This window comes from Pinus tabuliformis, chromosome Q (genome assembly GCF_031772625.1).
Source record: "Pinus tabuliformis cultivar Carrire ecotype Pingquan chromosome Q, CPIR1, whole genome shotgun sequence".
In the NCBI taxonomy this organism is placed as follows: domain Eukaryota; kingdom Viridiplantae; phylum Streptophyta; class Pinopsida; order Pinales; family Pinaceae; genus Pinus; species Pinus tabuliformis.
In genome coordinates this window covers 1,345,940,025-1,345,948,470 of record NC_142296.1, presented here as the reverse complement: position 1 = coordinate 1,345,948,470, position 8,446 = coordinate 1,345,940,025, and the positions used below count along the sequence as shown (strand labels likewise).

Sequence of the window (8,446 nt, the reverse complement as noted above, 5' to 3'; positions counted from 1 at the left end):
TTTTAACAAGGGATACTAATTGCTTCCATCATTTTCATGTTGGGTTTTGTTCATATAGGGACTCTTGGTAATTCTAACAACAAAATATAAAAGAAAATGTTTCATATTTGTCAAGGCCTTGTCTTAGTACTGGCGTTCCCTTTATTTTTTTAATACTACATCTTTGGTCATGAAAATATAATAGAAACAACAGAACAAAAATATCGTTTATGTCTCTAGAATCAATGCAGTAAACTACAAATAAATTTTTAGTTTAAAAGAAAATTCCTTTGAGTGTATAGATCAAGGGTTGCGAGGAGGTTTTATCAAAAGATTTCATCAATGTTTTGATATTTTTGTTGTTCTTATGAGAAAACGAGGTCCTACAATAGAGAAGAGTAGTTCGGAAAGAATACTTGTACTCTTAGGTTTTAGTTTTAATTTGGTTAACCCTACGATGGCTTGTAGTGTTTAAAATGAGACTCCATTTTGAAGGTGGATTTTAAAGCAGATAACAGAGATGGGAGGGAAGTCAAAGAAGTGAGATGGGCAATGGGATTGTGGACAAATACAACAGCTAAAAGGTTATCATTCGTTATTTCTAAGTTTAAGTCATATATCTTTCTGCACTGTGTCTGTATGTTTCAGACCTTGATTAGAACAACCGGTTCTCACTGTCAATTACAGAGGAGTGATGATGCCAAAAATACATAAATATATCCAGGCATAACCAAAATTTGAAATTTCTGCAACGAGAGTGAATAAGCTGGTGAGTGTAGCTTCAACAGCTTTAGGTGATTCTCTTTTCCAAGTGACCAGTCATAGATAATTGCCCATGTGGTGTGCTAGTCACCTGGGTCCTGTACAATACACAATGGGATTATTGTTCAACAAGGCATCTTGCATTGGGTGATATCACTCTTTTGACAAGGGAATTTCCATTTTGATTGGAGCATTTGGAACATGATTTAGAAAATAAGTTTGGCAAATTCCTTAATTAGGATCTAGTTTCTTATAGAGAATTAGCAAGTATGAGGTTGACAGTCATATAATTCAGCTTGAAAGTATTTCTAATCAAGGACAAATCTCCTATTATGCTCTTCTCCTTGAAATCTTTTAGAACTAAAAATTGATTCTAGGTAAAAGTGTTGTAGCTTTGACCATGTTATTAACAAATATTGCATTTCCTGATTTAAAAGAATACGTCCTACTTTAAACTAGAGTTGTGTTGTCTTTTCCCAGATGTGCATGACAATTGGTAACCAATAACATGGTAAAGATTGCAGAGAGAGACTAAGACGGTGCACAAAAGTATATATATTACTTATGGTGGAAGTAGAAAGGGCTAGATATCTCTTTCATCAATCCTCGTATTCATCTTCCATCTAAGATGCATATTTATATATACAAAAGGCTAGGAACCCTATGTTGGTTTGTCCAAGGAAATTTTCTCTATGTTTCAATCGATGTATGAAGTGGTGTAATGATCACTGAAAATATTTGAAAGAATTTTACATGATTAATACTGAAAAGCAACTACACAACTTCTTATTCTATATGATTCAGGAACCTTGGCTATTTTCGAATGGTGTGCACTTTTGCTTGACCTATCCTGAGTTGATCTCAACCAAAAATGAATCCAAGAACAGTAACCGTTTAAAAATATTCACAACTTCTTCATATTCCATTATGACCTTTTGTCCTCAAGAATATACTCTTGCCTCATTTCACCTAAGTGCTCCACCCAAGTCTTATTGTAGACAAATATATCCTTCAATTACATATCTTCAAAAGGATCAATGAAGTGTCTAGGAATTTCACTCATTATTCTCGTGAATGTGATTGGTGTAGTACTAAGCCAAAATGATGCTCATAACCTCCCGAACAACTTCTAGTTGCTCTTAAGAATTGTCTTACAAGTGCCCTCCTTTTAATTATCCCATGATGATATACAAATTTGAGATCCAACTTTGATAGATATTTTTCTCCTCGCATTTGGTATAGCAAGCCAACGATCATTTATAAAGGATATTGATTCTAGATGGTGATATTGTTGTGGTGTCTAAAATCAAAACAAATTTCCAAAGTCCCATCCTTCCATGGAACCAACAAAATTGGAGATCCATAAGGGAACATACTAGGTGTAACAACCCCATGCTTCAACATCTCTAAATCCACTTCTTCATCTCCTCACTCTCCAAGACATAAGTTTAGTACAAGCCAAGATTTGGCAAAGGCAACTTTTGTAGCCACTAAATCTCATGCTCAATTGGCCTCTATAGAGGCAACCCATTTGGTTCTACAAAAGCAACTTTCTACTTGCTTAAAATTTGATTCAAGTCTCCCTATTGTTCTACAATGATCTCACCATCCTCGTCTTTTTCCATGCCAGGTTTCCAGGCTTTGGATCTGGCAATCAACATCATGGACTTTTTAGTGATGTTAATCAACCTCTTGGCTTGTTTAGCAAAAATAAAAGAAATGGTCTTATTACCTTTATATTTGTTGATGAGATAGGGATTTCCTTCATTCACCAACCATAATTCATAGGAAAATAAAAAATATGTCCCTCATATATAGCCTACCAATGACAACTTCACAAATATCCAATGTCACAATGTTACACTCTAACTCTTCAATGAACTAGCTTGAAATACATAACTTGAACTTACATAGGTGTGTGAACTACAACTTTGTACCCTTTGGCAACCACCTTGAAGAATATGGTTGAAGATGTGTAGTGGGCTTCAAACTTATTTATTGCATCAATGACTTAGAAATCATGTTCCTCTTATTGTCAAAATCAAAGCTAGTTAAAATCATGTTTTTTTTTATTGTTAAATCCATGATTGCTCCTATAGCAAACCTACTAATGAATGTTTTTGTAAGGCATGTACTCATCTAGAAGCTTTATAGCAAGGAAAAGATACCTATCCCACATAAAAGGAAAGGGGCTTAACCTAGCGGGATTTGTGAACAATGCTTTCATAGGGATGTGTTCAAAGTGTTTCTAAATGTCAAATGCACATGTTATTTTTGGAACAATGTGTAAGGGGTCATAAAATTGAGCACTCACTAGGACACCATCCATTAAAATCTTTCCTGAGTATATGGGTACTAAAGGGCTAAAAGCGAGCATGGTTCTTAGTTTGTAAAGGTGAAAAGAGATAGGAGGATAAGGATTGTGAATCCATAATCTAGAACTTATCTAAACCAGTAGCAAAATGAGGGATTGGACATAGACAATTACTCTAAACGATGAAATTAAAGGTTTTTCAATTAACATGATAGAGGATTGGAGGATGGTGTAAAAGTTTACTACTTCAATGGGTAAAGGTACTAACATGTCCTTGATTGAGGAATCTAGACTCTTAGTATACAACAAGGCAATGGGTGTTCCTCTCCTGATCTCTCTAGGTATGTTAGAAATCAAACTTAATTTGGGGACATCATAATGCAAATGCAAGCGTAGTGCGAATGAATTTAAAAGGGAAAGGTTGGTCTTGCCTCCAAGTTAGAATCCAATGGAAACTCTAGCTGGATTGGTTTGTGAACCAGTGTGATGCTACCATGTGTTAATCATCTATGCAAGGGAAATGACCTTTGTCTTGCTCATGTTATCTGCACTCTGACCATTTATGAGCTTATATGGCAGTTTTGTTACAAAATTTACTACCTAGTGGAGTAGGTTTTTTCCTTTTTAAATGGTTACATTTTAAACATATTAATAATTATATGATGCATTTTATTTGTAAAAACATCTTTCAAGTTTTCTTCCATCAATTGTTTGACACATGGAGGCAGACATCAAGGAACAAGAGGTAGGGATCGAACTCACAAAACAAATTAGTCCTAAGAATGTTTAACAACTGATGAAGTTTTTAGGATGAGCAGTCAGTAGCAAGCTGTAGCAATGGATGATAGCAATGACGATGTTGATGGAGAAACTCAGCCACTTTACTTTTACAACTTATGTCCGCATGCCACAAGGCTCCATGAATCTGAACTCCCTTGCAAAGGTCAGGCAAACCCACGTGTTAAAATTGGCAACTAGGGCCAAACTCCATGTGGGTCAGCTTATTTATGGCAGCTGATATTTTTATTGGATCCCTCTCATCGATAGGTGTAGGATTGATCTAAAGATCATCCGATTCCGATAAGTATTGATGGAGATATGAATTTATTTTCATTATGGAATTATTATCAAGCCGACCAGCAACTTGAGTAGGCTCAAAAGCCCAATAGACATGTCTATTCATCATCTACGTTTTAGTATAAATAGAAAAGGATTTGAAGTCATTTGTACACACACTTGTCTCTCTTGATCTCTCCTCTCCACTTTTTTGGGTTGTCCTCTCTCAAGGAGGACGTAGTGGAAAGGGACTTCTAAGAGAGCCTAGACACAGTTCACTAAGGTCACTTAGCCGCAGGGTGAAGAATATTTGGCCACAGTGAAAGAAGCCTCATACGCAGTCAAAGACAGAGGCCCTAATACGCAGTCCAAGAGGCCCTTACACGCAGTCAAGGAGGAGCCTTTATACGCTGCCTGAAGAAGCCCTAATACATCTAAATGCAGTCCTAGAAAAGAGCCCTGTTCACGCAAAGGAGACCTGTTCTTATAGCTAAGAAAAGGAGACTCAATAACGCTGCAAAAAGAGGCTTTCTATACGTTGTCTAAAGGAGCTTCAACGCAGTCAAAGGAAGCCCTAGAAGAGCCCTAGCTACAGGTCTAGAAGAGATATTAATTCACTGTTAGAAGAAGCCCTAAAAGGGTCCCTAACTTGCTGTTCTAAGACGCAGACAATGAGGGGTTCATCAACAGCAAAGGAGGCATGTATACACAGTCCATGGAGACCTTATACGCTGGGATTTATACGCTGTTCATGGAGACCTAAACGCAGTCATTAATGGAGGCACATATACGCTGTCCAAGCAGGTCAATGGAGACACCTAATTCACAGTCAATTCTAAGAACAACAAAGAGCAGTCATCCAAACAGGTGTCATAGTGTCACATTGCTGTAGGTGACAGCGTGACATATTCAAGGACTATATGGGCATGATAGGACTATGTGCAAGGAAGCTGATGACAACATGTTTGTGTAGAGGATTCTAGAACTATAGCCTAGCTGCTTTGCTAGGCTACAAGCCATAGGAAGCAGCTAAGGCTGACGAACTAAAGAATGATGTATGGGTAGCATTATGAGTAGCATGATGATATGAGATCATGGGCAGCATAATGATATCATGAGCAGCATGATGTATGGGCAACATTATGAGTAGCATGATGATATGAGATCATGGGTAGCATAATGATATCATGAGCAGCATGATGTATGTGGCAGCATTATGAGCAGCATGATGATATGAGATCATGGGCAACATAATGATATCATGAGCAACATGATGTATGGAAAGCATTATGAGCAGCATGATGCATGGGCAGCATAGTGATCATAGGCAGCATGAACAATAATGATCATGGGCAGTATGATAGATGAAATCATGGGCAACATGATACATGGGCAGCATGATGAATGGGCAGCATGATGCATGGGCAGCATGAAGCATAATGATCATGGGCAGCATGATACATGGGCAACATGATGTATGAGATCATGGACAACATGATGTATGGGCAGCATAGTGTTCATGAGTAGCATGATGATGCATGATGCAGCATGATGGTGCTACACGGTAAGGTGCAGCAAATGGACGAGATGCAGTACTATGATAGGTGAAGGAGTCACCTTAGAGAATCAATTGAAGCAATATGCCTTCAACTGATCTCTGCCGATATCAAAAGTAAAAGTGTTGACTTCTATTGTAAATGTACTATCTCTCTTACTTTCTCTGCTAAACTTTGAAGAACATAAAATAAGAATTGATCAAGGGTTTCCCCACATTGTGGGGTTTGTCCCTGCCTTGCGCCACATCTTGTGTCCTCTTGTCTTGGCTTGTCTTCTGCAATTTATATTTATGTTCTATCTGCAGTTTACTTTTATGCTGATGTGATTGCTAATTGTGAAAATTTAAATAAATTGCTCCAGCATAGAACATACCTAAAAATAACCACTTGATTACAAATGGTTCCATAGCCGGTCTGTTTCTAGGGAATCGCCTGATTGACATGTATGTCAAATATGGTAGTGTTGAGAATGCAAGCTACGTGTTTGACAGAATGCGTGAACGAGATGTCTCGTCTTGGAACAGCTTGACCGCAGGATATACCAGAATCGGCGATTTAGAGAATGCGCTCCAACTATTTGACAAAATGTTGAAATGAGATGTGGTGTCATGGACTTCTCCGATATCGGGCTATGACCAGAATAGGCAGAGCGAGGAGGCCCTCAAACTTTTCTTCCAGATGCGGCAGGTTGGCTGTAAACCGAATTAGTTTACTTTCGCCAGCACACTCAGTACGTGTGCCAACCTTCAGTCCTTATATGAAGGGAAATAGGTGCATGGCCATGCTGTTAGGACTGGTTTTGAGGCTAGTGTCTTTGTTGGGAGTGCCCTTGTTGATTTATATGCAAAATGTGGGACTTTAGAGGATGCACGTCAGGTGTTTGACAAAATGCCTCAACAAAATACAGTTTCATGGACTACTTTGATGGTGGGTTATGCCTAGAACCAGTTCGGTAAGGAAGCCTTGAAATTATTTTGTGACATGCAACAAGCAGGCATAAGACAGGACCGCATAGCATTTGTCAGTGCCCTTATTGCTTGTGGGAGTTCGGCAAACGTGATGCAGGGCAAGAAGGTTCATGCTCAGATCATCGTAACTGGATTTCAAATGGATCCCAACATTGGGAATGCTGTTGTGGGCATGATTGCGAAATGTGGACTCATAAGGAATGCATGGCAAATGTTTAACATAATGTGTGAATGGGATGTTGTTTCTTGGACTGCAATGATTGGAGGGTATGTGCAAAATGGGTATGTGGAAGAAGCTATCAAATTATTCCTTAAAATGCTACAGAGTGATGTTAAGCCGAACCCTTTCACCTTTTCAAGTGCATTGAGTGCTTGTGCCAACATGGTTGTTCTAGAAGTGGGCATGCAGCTCCACGCCCATGTAATTGGAACTGGATATGAATCATTCCTAACTGTATGAAATGCCCTTGTCTCTGTGTATGCCAAATGTGGGAATATAGACGAGACAACTCAAATGTTTGACAATATAGCTAGTAAAGACTTGATTTCATGGAATACAATGATTGTTGGATATGGCCAGAATGGAAATACCAAGGAGGCTCTCCAACTCGTCAACTTGATATTAGATTCAAAGGTGAAGCCAGATGAAATCACTTTCCTGGGTATTCTCTCTGCATGCAATCATGCAGGTCTAGTGGATGAAGGATGCCATTATTTTGACATTATGAGACTGAATACAATATCCCAGCAAAAGCTGACCACTATGCCTGCTTGATTGACCTTCTGGGTCGTGCTGGGCGCATCCATGATGCAGTAGCCATGGTCGATGGCATGCCCATTGAACCTGATGTCGTGGTACAGAAAGCGTTGCTTGGTGCCTGCAGAATTCATGACAACATGGAGCTGGGGGAGCGTGCAGCAGAACACCTCATTCTGCAGGATCCAAAAAATGCTTCGACATATGTGCTGCTCTTAAATGTATATGCTGCAGCCAGTAGGTGCGATGATGCTGCAAAGGTGAGGAAAATGATGAGGGACAGAGGAATAAAAAAGGATGTAGGATGCAGCTGGATTGAAGTGAAAAATAATGTCCATACATTTGTTGTAGAAGACACATTGCATCCCCAATCAAAAGAAATTTATGCAATGGTAGAGAGATTGGTAATACAGATGAAGGAAGCAGGATATGTGCCTGACACAAATTTCGTACTGCATGATTTTGAGGAGGAGCTCAAGGAAAAGAAACTTTGCTATCACAGTGAAAGGCTAGCCATCGCATTCGGTCTTATCAGCACACTCCCTGGAACACCTATTCGAATTGTGAAAAACCTCCGAGTCTGTGGTGATTTTCATACGACTTTCAAATTTGTTTCCAAAATTACTGTTAGGAAAATTATTCTAAGAGATACTAACCGATTCCATCATTTTAATGATGGGTTATGTTCATGTGGGGATTATTGGTAATTTTAACAAGGGATACTAACTGCTTCCATCATTTTCATGTTGGGTTATGTTCATGTAGGGACTCTTGGTAATTCTAACAACAAAATATAAAAGAAAATGTTTCATATTTGTCAAGGCCTTGTCTTAGTACTGGAGTTCCCTTTATTTTTTTAATACTACATCTTTGGTCTGAAAATATAACAGAAACAACAGAACAAAAATATATTTTATGTCTCTAGAATCAATGCAGTAAACTGTAAATAAATTTTTAGTTTAAAAGAAAATTCCTTTGAGTGTAGAGATCAAGGGTTGCGAGGAGGTTTTATCAAAAGATTTCATCAATGTTTTGATATTTTTTATCGTTCTTA

General features: G+C 38.4%; 1 pseudogene; it reads left to right on the top strand.

The window, feature by feature from the left end:
- The first annotated feature begins 6,108 nt into the window (after positions 1–6,108).
- On the top strand, positions 6,109–8,099 carry LOC149224865 (pentatricopeptide repeat-containing protein At3g12770 pseudogene; annotated as a pseudogene).
- The last annotated feature ends 347 nt before the right edge of the window (positions 8,100–8,446 follow it).